The 21288-nt window shown below is 40.0% G+C and overlaps 1 protein-coding gene and 1 long non-coding RNA gene across 3 annotated transcripts in view; one reads left to right on the forward strand and one right to left on the reverse strand.

The window, feature by feature from the left end:
- The window catches only part of Hmt4-20 (Histone methyltransferase 4-20), a 96309-nt gene extending 83425 nt beyond the window's left edge, over window positions 1-12884 (reverse strand). For both annotated transcript variants that reach the window (XM_071679071.1, XM_071678982.1), the window contains exon 1: window positions 12228-12884. The gene's annotated coding sequence lies outside the window, so the exon portion shown is untranslated. The remainder of the gene's footprint in view (window positions 1-12227) is intronic.
- A 1115-nt stretch (window positions 12885-13999) lies between these two features.
- LOC139758079 (uncharacterized) overlaps window positions 14000-21288 on the forward strand; it is a 70460-nt gene continuing 63171 nt past the window's right edge. The window contains exon 1 of the long non-coding RNA XR_011714764.1: window positions 14000-14159. This is a non-coding gene — a long non-coding RNA (uncharacterized lncRNA). The remainder of the gene's footprint in view (window positions 14160-21288) is intronic.

Consider the following 21288-nt stretch of genomic DNA (forward strand, 5'->3'; position numbering starts at 1 on the left):
GTAAATAAGAGCAAGGTTGTTTGGTTCAGGAGAGTTGAGGGACAAGTTAATTGGGAGGTAAGTTTGAATGGAGAAAATTTGGTGGAAGTAAAGTGTTTTAGATATCTGGGAGTGGATTTGGCAGAGGATGGAACCATGGAAGCGGAAGTGGGTCACAGGGTGGGGGAGGGGGGCGAAGGTTCTCGGAGCGTTGAAGAATGTGTGGAAGGCGAGAACATTATCTCGGAAAGCAAAAATGGATATGTTTAAAGGAATAGTGGTTCCAACAATGTTATATGGTTGCGAAGCATGGGCTATAGATTGGTTTGTGTGGAGGAGGGTGGATGTGTTAGAAATGAAATGTTTGAGGACAACATGTGGCGTGAGGTGGTTTGATCGAGTAAGTAATGAAAGGGTAAGAGAGATGTGTGGTAATAAAAAGAGTGTGCTTGAGAGAGCAGAAGAGGGTGCATTGAAATGGTTTGGTCACATGGAGAAAATGAGTGAGGAAAGATTGACAAAGAGGATATATGTGTCATAGGTGAAGGGAATGAGGAGAAGTGGGAGACAAAATTGGAGGTGGAAGGATAGAGTGAAAAAAGATTTTGAGTGATTGGGGCCTGAATATACAGGAGGGTGAAAGGCGTGCAAGGAATAGAGTGAACTGAAATGATGTGGTATACCAGGGTCGACGTGCTGTCAATGGATTGAACTAGGGCATGTGAAGCATCTGGGGTAAACCATGGAAAGTTTTGTGGGGCCTGGATGTGGAAAGGGCGCTATTGTTTTGGTGCATAACACGACAGCTAGAGACTGAGTGTGAACGAATGTGGCCTTTGTTGACTTCTCCTAGCGCTATCTTGCATGTGCGCAGGGGGAGGGGGTGCCATTTTCATGTGTGGCACGGTGGCAATAGAAATGGATGGATGCAGCAAGTATGGATATGTACATGTGTATATATGTCTGTGTTTGTATATGTATAAATACAATGAAATGCAGAGGCATGTTATGTGCGTGTGTGGGCGTTTATGTACATGCATGTGTCTGTGGGTGGGTAGGGCCATTTTTCGTCTTTCCTGGCGCTACCTCACTAACGTGAGAAACAGCAACTAAGTATGATAAATGAATAAAATATATTATAAAATATATTATATGTTATACTTTGTCGCTGTCTCCCGCGTTACTGAGGTGGCGCAAGGAGACAGACGAAAGAATGGCCCAACCCACCCACGTACACATGTATTTACATACACATCCACACACGCACATATACATACCTATACATCTCAACATATACATATATATACATACACAGACATTTACATATGTACACACATACATAATTCATACTTGCTGCCGTTATTTATTCCTGTTGCCACCCCGCCACACATGAAATGACAACCCCCTCCCCCGCATGCATGCAAGGTAGTGCTAAGAAAAGACAACAAAGGCCACATTTGTTCACACTCAGTCTCTAGCTGTCATGTATAATGCACCGAGACCAAAGCTCAATTTCCACACCCAGGCCCCACAAAACTTTCCTTGGTTTATCCCAGACGCTTCACATGCCCTGGTTCAATCCACTGACAGCACATAGATCCCGGTATACCACATCATTCCAATTCACTCTATTCCTTGCATGCCTTTCACCCTCCTGCATGTTCAGGCCCCGATCACTCAAAACCTTTTTCACTCCATCTTTTCACCTCCAATTTGGTCTCCCACTTCTCCTCGTTCCCTCCACCTCTGACACATATATCCTCTTGGTCAATCTTTCCTCAATCATTCTCTCCATGTGACAAAACCATTTCAATACACCCTCTTCTGCTCTCTCAACCACTCTCTTTTTATTACCACACATCTCTCTTACACTTACATTACTTACTCGATCAAACCACCTCACACCACATACTATCCTCAAACATCTTATTTTCAATGCATCCACCCTCCTCACAACCATATAACATTGTTGAAACCACTATTCCTTCAAACATACCCATTTTTGCTTTCCGAGATAATGTTCTCGCCTTCCACATATTCTCCAACGCTCCCAGAAACTTCCCCCCACCATGACTCACTTCCACTTCCATGATTCCATCTGCTGCCAAATCCACTCCCAGGTATCTAAAACACTTCACTTCCTCCAGTTTTTCTCCATTCAAACTTACCTCCCAATTGACTTGTCCCTCAACCCTACTGTACCTAATAACCTTGCTCTAATTCACATTTACTCTCAACTTTCTTCTTTCACACACTTACCAAACTCAGTCACCAGCTTCTGCACTTTCTCACCCGAATCAGCCATCAGCACTGTATAATCAGTGAACAACAACTGATTCACTTCCTAAGCCCTCTTATCCACAACAGACTGCATACTTGCACCTTGGTCCAAAACTCTTGCATTCACCTCCCTAACAACCACATCCATAAACAAATTAAACAACCATGGACACATCACACACCCCTGCCGCAAACAGACATTCAATGAGAACCAATCACTTTCCTCTCTTCCTACTCGTACACATGCCTTACATCCTCAATAAAAACTTTTCACTGCTTCTAGCAACTTGCCTCCCACACCATATATTCTTAATACCTTCCACACAGAATCTCTGTCAACTCTATCATATGCCTTCTCCATATCCATTAATGCTACATACAAATCCACTTGCTTTTCTAAGTATTTCTTACATGCATTCTTCAAAGCAAACATCTGATCCACACATCCTCTACCACTTCTGAAACCACACTGATCTTACCCAATCTGATGCTCTGTACATGCTTTCACCCTCTGAATCAATACCCTCCCATATAATTTCCCAGGAATACTCAACAAACTTATACCTCTATAATTTGAGCCCTCACCTTTATCCCCTTTGCCTTTGTACAATGGCACTATGCATGCATTCCGCCAATCCTCAGGCACCTTACCATGAATAATACATACATTGAATATCCTTACCAACCAGACAACATGGTCACCTCCTTTTTTAATAAATTCCAATGCAATACCATCCAAACCCACTGCCTTGCCAGCTTTCATCTTCCGCAAAGCTTTTACGACCTCTGCTTACCAATCCATTCCAACTTTGCACACCACCTCGACCAAAACACCCTATATCTCCCACTCTATCATCTAACACATTCAACAAACCTTCAAAATACTCACTCCATCACCTTCTCACATCACCACTACTTGTTATCACCTCCCCATAAGCCCCCTTCAACAATGTTCCCATTTGTTCTTTTGTCTTACGCACTTTATTTACCTCCTTCCAAAACATCTTTTCATTCTCCCTAAAATCTAATGATACTCTCTCCCCCCAACTCTCATTTGCCCTCTTTTTCACCTCTTGCACCTTTCTCTTGACCTCCTGCCTATAGCTTTTATATATCTCCCAGTTATTTGCACTATTTCCCAGCAAAACTCATCCAAATGCCTCTCTCTTTTCTTTCACTAACAATCTTACTTCTTCATCCCACCAGTCACTACCCTTTCTAATCTGCCCACCTCCCACCTTTCTCATGCCACAGGCATCTTTTGCGCAAGCCATCACTGTTTCCCTAAATACATCCCATTCCTCCCCCCTCCCCTTACGTCATTTGCTCTCACCTTTTTCCATTCTGTACTCTATCTCTCTAAGTACTTCCTGACACAAGTCTCCTTTCCAAGCTCACTTACTCTCTTCACCCCAACATTCTCTCTTATTTCCTGAAAACCTCTACATATCTTCACCGTCACCTCCACAAGAAGTGCCCCTCTCAGCACATTAACATCCAAAAGTCTCTCTTTCACGCACCTATCAATTAACACAATCCAATAACGCTCCCTGGCCATCTCTCCTACTTACATACATGTACCCCATGTACACCAATTATACCCTCAACTGCCACATTAGTCACCTTTGCATTCAAATCACCCATCCCTGTTACCTGGTCTCATGCATCAAAGCTGCTAACACACTCACTCAGCTGCTCCCAAAACACTTGCCTCTCATGATCTTTCTTCTCATGACCAGGTGCATAGAATTTACTTTCTTACACTCTATCACATACTCCCACAACTTCTTCCTTTGATCTTGTCCTCTCACCAACCCTTGACTTTACTCCCAAGACACTTCTGTTCCCCTTTTAGAAATTCAAATACGGGGGGGGGGTTACAGGATCCACTCCCACCCCTTTCAGTCGCCTTCTACGACATGGGGGGAATATGGGGGAAGTATTCTTTCTCCCCTGTGCCCTATGTATATAAGCGTATGTAGGCATTTACGTACATATATATGTATGGGAAGGATCACAATTCTACGCTTAATCAAGACATTCCTATGAGTCCACGGGGAAAATGAAACTCGATAAGTTCCCAAGTGCACTTTTGTGTAATAATCACATCATCAGGGGAAACACAAGAGAGAAATAAAAGTCAGTTGATATACATCAATAGCTTCGTCTCTTTATTTATTTATTTTGCTTTGTCGCTGTCTCCCACGTTAGCGAGGTAGCGCAAGGAAACAGACAAAAGAATGGTCCAATTCACCCACATACACATGTATATACATACACATCCACACACGCAAATATACATACCTATACATCTCAACATATACATATATATACACACACAGACATATATATATATATATATACACATGTACATTCATAGTCTGCCTTTATTCATTCCCATCTCCAAACTGCCACACATGGAAATAACAACCCCCTCCCCACTCATGTGCACGAGGTACTGCTAGGAAAAGAAAACAAAGGCCACATTTGTTCACACTCACAATAATGCACCGAAACCACAGCTCCCTTTCTATATCCAGGCCCCACACAACTTTCCATGGTTTACCCTACATACTTCACATACCCTGGTTCAATCCATTGACAGCATGTCGACCCCGGTATAACACATCGCTCCAATTCACTCTATTTCTTGCACGCCTTTCACCCTCCTGCATGTTCAGGCCCCGATCACTCAAAATCTTCTTCACTCCATCTTTCCACCTCCAATTTGGTCTCCCATTTCTCCTCATTCCCTCCACCTTTGACACATATATCCTCTTGGTAAATCTTTCCTCACTCATTCTCTCCATGTGACCAAACCATTTCAAAACACACTCTTATGCTCTCTCAACCACACTCTTTTTATTTCCACACATCTCTCTTACCCTTACATTACTTACTCGATCAAACCACCTCACACCACATACTGTCCTCAAACATCTCATTTCCAGCACATCCACCCTCCTGCGCACAACTCTATCCATAGCCCACACCTCGCAACCATACAACATGGTTGGAACCACTATTCCTTCAAACATACCCATTTTTGCTTTCCGAGATTATGTTCTCGACTTCCAAACATTCTTCAAGGCTCCCAGAATTTTCACCCCCTCCCCCACCCTATGATTCACTTCCGCTTTCATGGTTCCATCCGCTGCCAGATCCACTCCCAGATGTCTAAAACACTTTACTTCCTCCAGTTTTTCTCCATTCAAACTTACCTCCCAATTGACTTGACCCTCAACCCTACTGTACCTAATAACCTTGCTCTTATTCACATTTACTCTTAACTTTCTTCTTTCACACACTTTACCAAACTCAGTCACCAGCTTCTGCAGTTTCTCACATGAATCAGCCACCAGCGCTGTATCATCAGCAAACAACAACTGATTCACTTCCCAAGCTCTCTCATCCACAATAGACTGCATACTTGCCCCTCTTTCCAAAACTCTTGCATTCACCTCCCTAACAACCCCAACCGTAAACAAATTAAACAACCATGGAGACATCACACACCCCTGCCGCAAACCTACATTCAATGAGAACCAATCATTTTCCTCTCTTCCTACACGTACACATGCCTTACATCCTCGATAAAAACTTTTCACTGCTTCTAACAACTTGCCTCCCACACCATATATTCTTAATACCTTCCACAGAGTATCTCTATCAACTCTATCATATGACTTCTCCAGATCCATAAATGCTACATACAAATCCATTTGCTTTTCTAAGTATTTCTCACATACATTCTTCAAAGCAAACACCTGATCCACACATCCTCTACCACTTCTGAAACCACACTGCTCTTCCCCAATCTGATGCTATGTACATGCCTTCACCCTCTCAATCAATACCCTCCCATTTAATTTACCAGGAATACTCAACAAACTTATACCTCTGAAATTTGAGCACTCACTCTTATCCCCTTTGCCTTTGTACAATGGCACTATGCACGCATTCTGCCAATCCTCAGGCACCTCACCATGAGTCATACATACATTAAATAACCTTACCAACCAGTCCTGTCTCTTTCTTTTATACATCTCCCACTCAATTGCATTTTTTCCCTGCAAAAATCGTCCAAATGCCTCTCTCTTCTCTTTCACTAATAATCTCACTTCTTCATCCCACCACTCACTACCCTTTCTAATCAACCCACCTCCCACTCTTCTCATGCCACAAGCATCTTTTGCGCAATCCATCACTGATTCCCTAAATACATCCCATTCCTCCCCCACTCCCCTTACTTCCATTGTTCTCACCTTTTTCCATTCTGTATTCAGTCTCTCCTGGTACTTCCTCACACAAGTCTCCTTCCCAAGCTCACTTACTCTCACCACCCTCTTCACCCCAACATTCACTCTTCTTTTCTGAAAACCCATACAAATCTTCACCTTAGCCTCCACAAGATAATGATCAGACATCCCTCCAGTTGCACCTCTCAGTACATTAACATCCAAAAGTCTCTCTTTCGCGCCCCTGTCAATTAACATGTAATCCAATAACGCTCTCTGGCCATCTCTCCTACTTACATAAGTATACTTATGTATATCTCGCTTTTTAAACCGGGTATTCCCAATCACCAGTCCTTTTTCAGCACATAAATCTACAAGCTCTTCATTTCCATTTACAACACTGACCACCCAATGTATACCAATTATTCCCTCAACTGCCACATTACTCACCTTTGCATTCAAATCACCCACCACTATAACCCGGTCTCGTGCATCAAAACCACTAACACACTCATTCAGCTGCTCCCAAAACACTTGCTTCTCTCTCTCTCTCTCTCTCTCTCTCTCTCTCTCTCTCTATATATATATATATATATATTGGAAAATATATATATATATATATATATATATATATATATATATATATATATATATATATATATATATATTTTTGCTTTGTCGCTGTCTCCCGCGTTTGCGAGGTAGCGCAAGGAAACAGACGAAAGAAATGGCCCAACCCCCCCCATACACATGTATATACATACGTCCACACACACAAATATACATACCTACACAGATTTCCATGGTTTACCCCAGACGCTTCACATGCCCTGATTCAATCCACTGACAGCACGTCAACCCCGGTTTACCACATCGATGCAATTCACTCTATTCCTTGCCCTCCTTTCACCCTCCTGCATGTTCAGGCCCCGATCACACAAAATCCTTTTCACTCCATCTTTCCACCTCCAATTTGGTCTCCCACTTCTCCTCTTTCCCTCCACCTCCGACACATATATCCTCTTGGTCAATCTTTCCTCGCTCATTCTCTCCATGTGCCCAAACCATTTCAAAACACCCTCTTCTGCTCTCTCAACCACGCTCTTTTTATTTCCACACCTCTCTCTTACCCTTACGTTACTTACTCGATCAAACCACCTCACACCACACATTGTCCTCAAACATCTCATTTCCAGCACATCCATCCTCCTGAAGAGAGGAAAGTGATTGGTTCTCAGTGAATGTAGGTTTGCGGCAGGGGTGTGTGATGTCTCCATGGTTGTTTAATTTGTTTATGGATGGGGTTGTTAGGGAGGTAAATGCAAGAGTCTTGGAAAGAGGGGCAAGTATGAAGTCTGTTGGGGATGAGAGAGCTTGGGAAGCGAGTCAGTTGTTGTTCGCTGATGATACAGCGCTGGTGGCGGATTCATGTGAGAAACTGCAGAAGCTGGTGACGGAGTTTGGTAAAGTGTGTGGAAGAAGAAAGTTAAGAGTAAATGTGAATAAGAGCAAGGTTATTAGGTACAGTAGGGTTGAGGGTCAAGTCAATTGGGAGGTGAGTTTGAATGGTGAAAAACTGGAGGAAGTGAAGTGTTTTAGATATCTGGGAGTGGATCTGTCAGCGGATGGAACCATGGAAGCGGAAGTGGATCATAGGGTGGGGGAGGGGGCGAAAATTTTGGGAGCCTTGAAAAATGTGTGGAATTCGAGAACATTATCCCGGAAAGCAAAAATGGGTATGTTTGAAGGAATAGTAGTTCCAACAATGTTGTATGGTTGCGAGGCGTGGGCTATGGATAGAGTTGTGCGCAGGAGGATGGATGTGCTGGAAATGAGATGTTTGAGGACAATGTGTGGTGTGAGGTGGTTTGATCGAGTAAGTAACGTAAGGGTAAGAGAGATGTGTGGAAATAAAAAGAGCGTGGTTGAGAGAGCAGAAGAGGGTGTTTTGAAATGGTTTGGGCACATGGAGAGAATGAGCGAGGAAAGATTGACCAAGAGGATATATGTGTCGGAGGTGGAGGGAACGAGGAGAAGTGGGAGACCAAATTGGAGGTGGAAAGATGGAGTGAAAAAGATTTTGTGTGATCGGGGCCTGAACATGCAGGAGGGTGAAAGGAGGGCAAGGAATAGAGTGAATTGGAGCGATGTGGTATACCGGGGTTGACGTGCTGTCAGTGGATTGAATCAAGGCATGTGAAGCATCTGGGGTAAACCATGGAAAGCTGTGTAGGTATGTATATTTGCGTGTGTGGACGTATGTATATACATGTGTATGGGGGTGGGTTGGGCCATTTCTTTCGTCTGTTTCCTTGCGCTACCTCGCAAACGCGGGAGACAGCGACAAAGCAAAATATATATATATATATATATATATATATATATATATATATATATATATATATATATATATATATATAAAATACATATTTGACAGTAGATGAAGAGGACATATGAAGTGATATAATGCAATTAAAAATTCCTCTAAATCTTCAGGAAATACATAACGAGTCTAATGACTGTAGCATGGTAGAGGAGATAGCTCCTTTCCTTGTGCATATGGGTGAATAAAAAGATATGCATTGGAATTAGGTTCACAATGTAAATTTTGCTCCAAATACATTTTACTGCCATGAAAAGAACCAGAGCTGCATGCTGAACTGTGGAGAACTGTAGTGCCAATGACTTCTTTTATCCTTTTTTATCCAAAAACTTCTGGATATCCTACTGACAGAAAATAAGCATCATATGTGAATATTCTGCCTTTCAATTTTTTTTCTGAAAATAAGTATAATTCCCTTATGGAAGAACTTACTTGGCAACTGTTTGGTGCTATCCAGCATCAGTTCACCTCCCTTTACCATCTAATGTGGCCAATGTTGGTGAGATTACAGTGTGAAACATTTACTTGTTTTTCTTACGTACTAACTTATTCCCTGTAATTCTACAAGAAAAATTTTTTTCTGCTTTCTTAAGATTCCCAAGTTTCAGTCTAATATGAGCAACCAAATCAATGAAACAGTCTACGAGGGGTTAATTAACTTAAAACCTAGTCTATTGATAAATAAATTCCCACAATTTTGAAATGTCAGTATTTTCGGTTTTAGTGGCAGATGGCATCTCTTTCAAGTTTTGAAGAATACAAGTACAGATATGATAACATTTTTCAAAGTATGTGGCATCTAAATGAATGGAATTCAATTTCTTATCAGTCAGTTTTGAAACCTTTAATTACCATGATTTTGATCATATGAACATATTGATAAAACAAAAATAAACTGTTTTCAAAGAAATGGCTACTATACTAGCACTGGGAACCTATTTCATAGAAGAACAATGGAAACAACTTACAATCTAAGAAATTTGATTTTTGGCCAAATGTCTTTTGTAACAAAAGTTTAGGAAAGATGAAATGAGCATCTGCATATTTTCCAGCATTTAATTGTAGGTGTAGTGTATCAGAGCAGACTATACAAGTTACAAACTTTGGTGACTCAAGACCACAAGAAGTCTTTCCTTTCTTTTGGCCATAACTATCTAACTTAGCTAAAACATGTTCACAGTGTAGTGATGAGATCCATTTAAATAAAAAGCCCATTCTATTTCACTAAATTACGATATACAGGGGGAATCACATGACTGACAATAATGCAAGTTTCTCAGTTTAAGCCATTTCTTATAACAAACAAATAATCTTAACATGCTCCATATAAATGTTTTGGGTCGGCTGACTGCAGTGCTCTTGGGCTCTGTACGAATACTATTTGTGACTATTTGTGTATTACATATAGAGGGAGATTTTGCAATGACAGTCCTATCTCAACCTTACATATAAGTATCATGTCTTTACTCCTATGTATGCATGAATGTATATGTGCACGCACAAACACACACACACTAGCCTAAAAAATTACTTCAGAAAGCTTTAAGTATTCCTTCTACTGTCACTTAAAAGCTTTGAAAAACGTGGTTCTAAAACTGATACGCATTTTTTTAACCAACTTCCAATTCACAGTCCTGCCCTTTGAGGACTGAAATTCATTGCAGGAAAAGGTACTACATCTCAGACCTCACACTCCATGATTCCACAGTGTGCAAAATCCAATATATCACTTTCATTAAAATGCGTCTACTAGAACATGCTTATCCTCTTTCTGATACATTAGCCTTTGTTCCACCAGCTCATTTAAACATAGCTTATAAATTCTGGATGGCAAATACTGTTTAGTTCCAATACCTCTCCATACATTTCAGCAACAGGAGTTAGCTAATAGCTAGACACTATGGTTGTTTTATAGTGATCCACAGCACTGCAGTGATTTTCATCTCATAACTCCACACTTGATGCCTTTTAATCAGCCTTCCAAGTTAACCTCAACATACACCATATTCCCAGTCAACAAGCAGTTGCTGGTATGTACCTGACTAAAACTGAGTGTTTCAACAAACAAATGGACATTTGATTTACTTCTCCTATAGCAGGCTTTTACTGCTGAAACTGAATAATATTTCACAAAATAAACCTGTTTCCTAAGATTATGATTAGAGGTCTACTTAAAAAATTTTGTTGGCACTGTAAATATTGAATTATGAGTGAAATTTAATTCTTTCATTCTTAATATCAATCTTTCAATGATGCATAAACCATTAGAGATTGGGTTAAGAGGGAGAGGGAAAATGTGGGTGTAATTATTATAAAATATAGGAAAACGTATAAAAATAAAAAGATAACTTGCATAGCTTATTCATTAAACTGTCCTTTAGGTTGTTACCACAGAAACTGCAATATGAAAATGTGAATTGCACTTAAAAGTGCCATGATTCGTTTGGTGTGGAAAGTAAACAGTGATTCCTGATGTCTCGATATAGAAATCTGACCTAGAAAATCTGACCATGTGTAATACGGACCTTATAAGCATGAGCCTTACACCTAAAGATATCTGAACCTCTTCCAGCAAATATGCAACACTATGATTCAGTCAAGTTCAAAACTTTGACACTGCAGCATTCAATGCAATACATTAACAACATGTGAAAACATACATTTCTGGACTTTTCAAACAAGTTCACTTGCTGTATTACACATTCATATGGTTTGAGTATCAATAACTGAAACAAAATTCTACAGAATCCATGACAGCACCATGTGAATATTGTGTAAACCGTCTGCCTGTTATCGACTTTTCTAATTAACTCCGGATGCACCTCCAGTTCAAATCCTATTTTCTGGGTTTGAACGAGTTACATATGCATTATACACACTCTCTACTCTAATTAAATGCCCTGCCCACTTCACTCAAACTTAATACTGAAGAAGTTGTAGGTGCTACACATAATCTCACACCCCTAAATACAAGGCTTCCATCGTTGTTTTCCATCATTATCATTTTACTACACATCCACTGTCAAACATTTTTCCCCCAAACTGATGGCCATATCTTTTTTTCCGGTGAAGTGTCAAGTTAGTGACGCGATTAGTCCGCCGGCACTTAATGTTTACGGCACATTTTGATCATAAGTTTCAGTAATTTTAACCGTTTAAACCCTACAGAAGTTACGAAATATTTTAATAAATTAAATATCACCCTTAATATTCATACGCGAGCAAAGCGATAAACATTAAATGCTGAAAAAAATCATCTATTGATGGCTTATAACTTATATTTCATACTTCTGTGGGGTGTAAACAGTTAAATTAGTAAAGTGTTTGATAATAACATATACACTTACCGAACTATGCAACTCAGGGGGAACTTAGTGCACACGTCACAGTTCTCCGGTGACCAGTCACCAGCTCTCGGGCCCCACTCCACATTACCCGAGCCGGAGCAACAGTAAGAATTCCATCTTGAGTAATCCCCCTACATGTCTGGCAGTGTCCGAGGGTGGCCTGGGGTTGGGGTTGTCACACGAGATGGTCCTCCTCACGGGTAACTTCCGATGCCGTTTTCTACCATCAGCTGATCCTCCCACGACTATAATTACGCACACCACCCTTGTCCCCTCCACCACACTGATCAATACAACACTATCAAGACGTTTGGTGGGCGTGTTCCTGGGGCTCCATACGATGATTAACTAGGCAAAGGACTTGCCTAAAACAATTAAAGGCCAAGGCCGTTCCAGGGTGCAACAAACTTTAGGACTTCCATTGCCAATTTAGTTTCATCAAAAACTTTCCCAATACAAATGGTAAGTTTTCATCGCTTTACCATTCCTCCTGGTGTCTCTTCATATGAATATGACTTTGCACTTAACTTAAAATCCCTTTCACGCACTGCATCACTTCCATATTGGTCATATATTCGAGAATTTTCACAAATTTACGTTTCATTCACCCAGGAAAGTGATTCTGCTGGAGCATCATGGCTGACTACAGGGTGTATCAAGGCTGCCAACTACAGATAGATATTAAGGGATGCAGTTGAGAGAAGTTATTGTTGTGATACAGATCGATACCAAAATGTCATTCATATACAAACTCTTCTGATTTAAATTCTCGATCTTAAAGGCTGGCTGACATTACCTAATCATAGTATAAACTGTTTTTCCGGCATTCACCTGTTTACATAGTGTCACCTGTCTGCAGGTGCACTTAAAAAAGAAACTGATAAAGTCAAAATTACCGAACTCATTTACAGAACTATTGTACTATTAACTAGCGTTTTCATAAGACTTTCATTTTACATTTTGGTCATATGGTAGTGTTGATATAAGATTCCTAGATCTACAGTACGTTGGTACCCCTGGGTAGGAGTGAGCCGCAGTACGCTGTATTCCTTCGCCATCACTCCCAGGTTTAAAACCCTGTTTCATCTGTGTTTTGATTACTTCTCGTCATCAGATAGTTAAGCAGAAAGTTAATATACAACTGTATTTAAGCAAACAGTTCGTAGTAAAACAATGAACAGGAAATCAAACATTGCTTCATCTTGAACAATGACATAAGGCAGATGACCGCACTACTTGCTTAGGCGGAAAAATATTGGATCCTTCACAATATGCAGGCCAGGAAACAATGAAGTAGGTGTAATTTGTATTAAGAAAGTACAAATAAAAATTTAGATTATGTTGATGTTATAGAAACCAATTACACAAATGAGTATGTTACCGAGACGGGTGTACAACTTCAACAATTCCGTTTGAAGGTGGACGGAAAGACTTCAAAACATCACTTGATACAAGAATGACATTATTTGAGAGTGTTTTTAAATCAAGACAAAATGTATAATTCAAAGACCATATTATATTAAAGTTCTTTTATCTAGAGAGTCTATAAAATCTTCCCCAATCCGAAAACTTTTGGTTGACCGGTCTTATTGGAAATAAGGTTCACATATTCCTTCAAGTAATAAGGTAACTCTGAAACTTGTGTATCTCATAAAGAGCCACGGTAGAACAGTAGTTTTTTATTTAGTACATCAATAATAAAGTAGTACAGATAATGAAGAATCCTTATGTCATCCTTTGTTTGACATGTTAAACACAACTTCTCAGCCATATCTACGCGGCATCTGTTGTCTTCAACTGTGGCCCACATCGGTGCTTATATATTTCGAGAATGAGTTTATGGTCAAGAAAAACTAGAGTCTTGTGAGGTTTCTCCGCTAACATGAGTGATAGACAGACCTGCATATAAACTAACAGTTAAAGATAATTCAGGTAAGTATTATATATGTACAAAACCCAGAGGGATTCCTACTGCATGCATGATCAACAGAGCAAAAGGCAGACTTCCTTGTCTCCTTTTGTGTCTTTTTGAGTTCATCTAAGGTGGCACAGAGTCGGGGTCCTTTGTCTAACGCATCTGTTTCGCTCTTACTGACCCAGGAGTCTTCCGGGTAAACTATTCTCTGAGTAAACTCATGTTATCTAGTAGATCTCCATCTTTGCTCCCAGGATAATTTTAAGTTGATTATGAAGTAGCCATAAAAAGAACGACTATAGCTGTAAGTCCTTAACACTTTTAATAAATCATCTTTCATTCTCATGCCTGTGGTATCTGCCTGGCGGTGTTTTGTTGACGAGGGAAAGTTATACTGGAGCCTACCTACCTAGACCCGCTACCAGTCACTGCTCCATTGTCTGAGAAGGAACACTTGGTGACTTTGAATAAGATGAATTGAAATTCAATGCACGAATAACTTGTTTTATGCTCTGTTTAAAGGGAATAATGGTGAAGAAAAACTATGATATAAATTTGATAAAACCATAGTATTTAGGTATTTTTTTTTTTAGTCTAGATGGAACATAAGAATTAACTTAGCTTGTGTTCTTGTCCACCTTGGAAGATTATTAAGCTGACATGGCTTCCTGATTATTAATTATATAAGCATGTTGGACATAGTGGCTATCGCCTGTTAAGATATGGGCTAGTAGGATTCCGTAATGCTTTACTACCACATCTGAAAAAATATATATATGAAGTGCCTTACATTCATAAGGGGGTAGATGTTTCTTTTACGTAGAGGTGGATATTACACGCTGAACTTGCACTGAGTCTCATAACGAGAGATAATAGAAATATATATGAAATGGTGTTTACATATATATGAACTGATTAGTCTGTTGCAAAAATATAGTGTTACAATTATGATGGCTGGGTTCAGCCTAGTTCGTCGATATGAAGTGAATTTCAGTAGATCACAGACTGTGAAAGTAGCAGCAAAATTAGTAGATAGGATGTCATGAGAAAGCCAATATTTCCTCCTGCCGAAGAAGCTTACAAATCTGTGTAACAGTAATTCGATTTGAGCAATGCTTATTGGATGGTGCACATCATACCGTAACTGTAATCTAAAAGTTGGTATGTCACGAGAATATCGTGCCTTCAGAATTTGTTCATTTCTTGACGATGGTGTCCGCTTCGCCGCAAAAAGTATATGGATATCTTAACCCCTAGTGGAAAAAGCAAGTGTGTGATGGATAGTTTGAATACTCGGGTCGGTAACAAGGCAGTGGTAGTTTGATAAACTCTAAGCGGTAAAATGAGCTACGTCACTGCATAGCTGAATTCATATTGGCTAATGTCCTCCTCCTAAGGATTTTCCAACCATAGTTGACATACGAGATGGAAGGAGAGGAGAAGCGTAGAGTCCTTGAAAAACGCCTCTGGCTTTAGCTGTATAGTGTTCCATGTTAGGATGCCGCTCTCATGTGGAGGGAGTACTCGGTTGAAATATGGTACCTGTTATCCGGGAGTTGGCTTTTCATCTAGTATTGAAACGAACTGAGCCTAACGATTCCTTTTCACTCTCTATGAGGTCAGTTATGGGACGAAATACCGTGTATAGACTTACCCTGAGGTTCAGCTTCGGGATTTTGCAGAGAGCCGACTTCACTTTCTGTTTTCGTGGAGCTTGGGGCACTAACGGGCGCCGTTGTCTCTGCATGGACTGCCTTATTCTTTACCCAGTATTTAATGTTCCGTAAATCGTGATCATGATTTTCTTCCTAAATGTTTATGTTCAGGCAAAATTAGGTTTTCTTAAGTTTTAAATATCGTGATCGTTCTATAAGTCTTTTTTATCGACTGGTGCTGTGAAAAACGTATGTAACAATTACCTCGTTCTATCCTGCATTGTTGACATTTTCGTCAGTGTGTAAAGTTTTGAGTATGGTCCTTGATAATTGTAATTTGTTTTAAATGTTCAACTAGTGTATCAAGTAAGCCAAGAGTTTAATCATATTGTTTAACTGGGGTAATTTTTTTGTAAAGGTCAACACACTGCACTATATTTTACTTGACTAAATTCAGAGAAGGAAAGTATAGTGTGAATATTAAGAAAAAATTTTTGTCCAAAACTGTCCGGAATACTTTATTATCACTTGATATATTGTTGGTATTTGGTTTCCCTTTTTCTGTATATATCTTACCTTTCATATTTGGAGGTTTTACACAAATTAAAGAACTTGATCTGTCTGAGCGGTAGAGATCATGAGTGGGTAGTGATATCAGGTGACAGGAAAAGAAAAATGGAGAAATAGATAAGGCATTAGATTTATGTTATGAAACCGATGAAGGATCTCGTTCGGTTGCATTTCCTGTCAAAAGATGCAACACATCATGATACCAACCACCCTCTCAAGAAACCAAACTTCATAAGCTTATACCTATTTTCACGAATGGACTTATGCTGTGTGCCACAGCCTAAAGACCCCGCCAAACTTGCTTGGAAAAGGCAGAACAACAAAAAAGCGTTGGAAAACACGTTTAACACCCTGTTACAGAAATATAACGATCTTAAATTTAGCATTCTGGTAGGGAGTTAGATGATTACAGAGGAACTCCCAAGGCAATATCAAATATATGAAAGTCAACAATAACAACATTGGTATGACAACCGAATTCATAAACACAGAAATGCAAATTTAAAATCATTCCTGAAGAAAACAGAGATTATAACAAAGATCATGAAAAAGTAATTACCGAGTGGTTGACTCAGAACTGGAAAAGAGCCCTCCCACATCGGACCATAAATTTAGAATGACTGTCCTTTTGTAACTCACAGAATTAACGAGCCAGAGCTAAGAATAGCAATGAATTACTAAAAAGAAAATAAAAAACTCAGGAATAAGCAAATTTGAGAAAAAAGCCAACAAGCTGCTTGCTTCTTATGAAAGACCAATTCGCTCTCAGCGACTTCTGTGCTATGTGTAACACAGGATTACTTACCTGAGTAAAAAAAAAAATTAAAAGGACCGGAGTAATTACAGTACCAAAATCAGAAGTCCTAGTCATAGACCCGAAGAATTACCAACCCATTTTCTTCTCATAAATTCCAGGGTTAGTCTTTGAGAGAATAAGTAACTTCATGTTAAGAGGGTGCCTAGAAAACATCCTCTGTAATCAAAATCAATAAGGTTTCCGGAAAGGAGAAAGCACCATTTCTGCTGTTGCCATCAAAGCAAAAAAAAAAAAAAAAAAAAGAAAAAAATCCAGAAGACATAGGCGATCCTGCTAACGAACCTAATGGCTATAACGAATGGGTGATGTATATGTATGTGTCATGGAAGATGAAGGTCCAGCTTAGTTTAGTAATACTGCTGCTGGCAACCATATGGGTCAGGCGTAGGCGGGAGACCCAACCTCTCAGTTGTGATTGGTACAAATCACAGTCCCCCAAACACATGCAGCTAGGTGAATAGGGTAGAAAATGGGTGGGGAAAGCTTACTTAGCCTACTTCTCAAAGTGATACAAGAATCTTAAGTTTCGACCCAGGTTTGCTGGGAAGACAGTTATTGCAGTCACGAATGACCTGGACACGGTATCATCGGTCGCCCAGGTTGGACACCTGCACATAGGAAAGCTTTTTAAATTCTAGTTACATGTGGATGTGACGGAGACGAAGGTCGTTATTAAAAACTTTCCAATCTTTCTGCCATCACAAGTAATTCAGGACAAAGCGTCTCTAACCTGGGCGAGGAGAAACATGCTTGGTGGAAGGGAGAATAATCAAAGTATAGCTCTTTGTAAGGGATAGTTGCAGAAACTTTACGTTCCTGGCTGTTTCCCCTGTAGTGTAGGATACTTCCTCTGGGGGCCAACTCTCTGTGGGATTCGTCAACGTTGGGGGCCACAGAGATTAGAAGTGTGACTTTAACGCCAGGTGTGGCTTCTGTAGTGGACGCCATGACAAGTTTGCGGTGACACTTATCTTTAATGACTCAGACTTTCCTTTTCTATGGAGTAATATCTGTGGCAGGACACAGCAGAGGCACAGTGGTGTAGCGAGCCCCAGATCTAAGACACAACAGTATAGTGGTGTGGTGAGCTGCTGTCTCAAGGAAACTGTGGTTACCGATCACTCGAGTGACTTGGTTCTGCCGCTGCACTCAGACACAGACAGACGTGCCCCTTGACAACCAGGTGACCTGACTGGTGACACTGGAAACTTGCATCGAGGCGCGAGTTTTACCCTTGGAGCCCCAAGATGGCTCACTATCACGTTAAATGCACGAGGAATTTCGATATATGGGGAGGTTTTTCGGTAACCTAATGAGTTAACTGAACGATTCCCAGGTAATGATATTGATGTGATGCCACAATACTTTACTAGACTTGACTCTATTATTGGTGTAATACGAGTACGCTCTCGCATTGGCTCTGGCTAATGTTTTTCTAATGGACTTTTAAGAAGGTCCCTTTTTATTCTGATCTTTCATATACATGTATTCTTCTAGCATCGTATTTTATTTTCTTTGTTCTGGATCTCTTATTAACACTTATGGGGAAACTAAATTCATGTATATTTCAACTAGTTCCTTTAGGCATTTAGCTTTATATATATATATATATATATATATATATATATATATATATATATATATATATATATATATATATATATATATATATATATTCTTTTCTTTCAAACTATTCGCCATTTCCCGCATTAGCGAGGTAGCGTTAAGAACAGAGGACTGGGCCTTTGAGGGAATACCCTCACCTGGCCCAATTCTCTGTTCCTTCTTTTGGAAAATTAAAAAAAAAAAAAAAACCGAGAGGGGAGGATTTCCAGCCCCCCCCCCCCCCCCCCCTCCCTTCCCTTTTAGTCGCCTTCTACGACACGCAGGGAATACGTGGGAAGTATTCTTAATCCCCTGTCCCCAGGGATATATATATATATATATATATATATATATATATATATATATATATATATATATATATATATATATATATATATATATTATGTATTAAACTTGTAAAGCTCATATGAGGCATTCTACACATAGCTGCACAGCCAGTTGCAACTGGTATTACCGTGATGCAGGAACCTCACCGTGTTATTGATGGGGTCTCTTTTCTATCATGAACAAACTATTGAAATCTGAATTGTCTCACTAGTCGGGAACACGAATGTGGCTGTCTACACATATGACGCCACTCAGTTTTAAGCAACTTCCTCCCACAACGCTCTCATCTTGTACAGGCAGAGGCATCCACACGAAAGAAATTTATAATAGATAAGAAAAATAAACAATTTCGCCATAGTGGTACTGGAAAAATAACACCGAGCGATATGGCTACCAAAAGAAGCTGCAGACAAAGCCTGGCCGACTCTAAACAAAAGACATATCCTCGACCCGGGCACAGTAGAAACACGAAACACTCTTGGTTCCCCCGGAACCTCAGTGCGCGGATAGAAGCTCCATCCATTCATAGATATACATTGTGAAGAATGCCTAGCTTTACTTAGGTTATTATCTTCCATGGCCCAACAAATAACAGTATTACCACGTACGCATCCCGAAGGTGTGTGTATACATAAGGCACCGATAAACACATCCAGCAAGCCACACATCTTACTGGGAGCTACGCCACACATCTGTAAACCCCAGAACTGATTTTCCATCAGTAAACCGTATCTTCTGTCCAACCACTTCTTTATTCTCCCCTCACCCTTCCTAGCGCTTCCAAAGGGTTAAAGAAGAGGTAGAGGTCAGGCCATCATATTCTAGGGTCGTACCGTTATATTCAAAGGGTTAATTAAGGATCAAGCCCTAGAATGGTTAGACGTAACGAGTGGTGTACGACAGAGGTCAATTTGAGATTTTTTTTTTTTTTTACATATACTGATGATTTTGATAATGTACTACACTGAAAGATATCATAATTCGCAGATGATACTAAGATCGGAAATGAATCTACAAACGGACTTGAATGTTTGCAGCTTCAAATGGACATAGACAAAATGATAGACTGGGCTCATAGGTGGCAAATTAATTACTATATTCATAAGTGCAAAGTTTTACATGTCGGTAGTAGAAATGATAAGTTAAGCTGTAGTATGAATTTTGATGAACTACAAAAGGTGAATGGGGGAAAAGAGTCGGGCGCATTTATATATGGTGACCTAAAGCCAAGTAAGCAGTGCATAGAAGCAGTAAAAACAGCCAACAGATGCTCTCGTATTTAAATCGTTCTTGCTCTTTGCAGTTTACTGGTGCGACCCCATATTGAATACTGTGTTCAGTTTTGTTTTGGTCACCTTATCTGAAAGAAGAAAGACAGAATGAAGAGAATACACCGTCGAGCTATCAAGATGATTCCCAGACTTAAAGACAAATCCTATGAGATCCAACTAAACGACTCCAATCAATTTAGCTTAGAAAAGAGAGGGTTAAGAGGTGATCTTATACAGGTATTCAGAAATATCAAAAAGGCTTTGTTAATCTTCATCTAACAAGGTATTTAAGACCTGATTCATAGTAATTGATAAATAAAGCCTCGTGGGCAGACGTTTTGTCTCGAATGGAGGCGAAGATTTAGCAATTAGAGTGGTTGAAAGCAGCTCTCTAGTTCCGGTTAAGAGTAGACTTTAAAGATATTTCGCTTCAAGTCCACGACTAACATTATTTGTGCCTCCTTGGTCACTTTGACATTTGTATCCCAGTGTAATTTTGACCACATTAATTTGTGCGTTTCTAGTGTCTTCCACTATCATCAACAGCCTCGAAGATACTCAATGGTCTGCTACTGTTTCATTTCCTTTGTATTCCTTTGTAAACCTCCTTACACCACATATTGTACACTTCATTTCCAAAACATGCACACTCTTCCTTACACCGATGGGACTACTTGGCCACTAGAACACCATACAGATCCATATTTGCTTTCACAGAGAGAGAGAGCTTTCTTTTCAAACTTTCCTTGATGAGCCCAGGATCTTTACCCCCTCACTCGCCTTATGGTTCACTTTTCAGTCCCCGCGATTCCATTCGTTGCCATATCCCTTGCCAGGTATCTAATAACCAACCTTCCTTCTAGTTCTCTCCATTCAAACT

This window comes from Panulirus ornatus, chromosome 1 (assembly GCF_036320965.1).
Source record: "Panulirus ornatus isolate Po-2019 chromosome 1, ASM3632096v1, whole genome shotgun sequence".
NCBI classification, from domain to species: domain Eukaryota; kingdom Metazoa; phylum Arthropoda; class Malacostraca; order Decapoda; family Palinuridae; genus Panulirus; species Panulirus ornatus.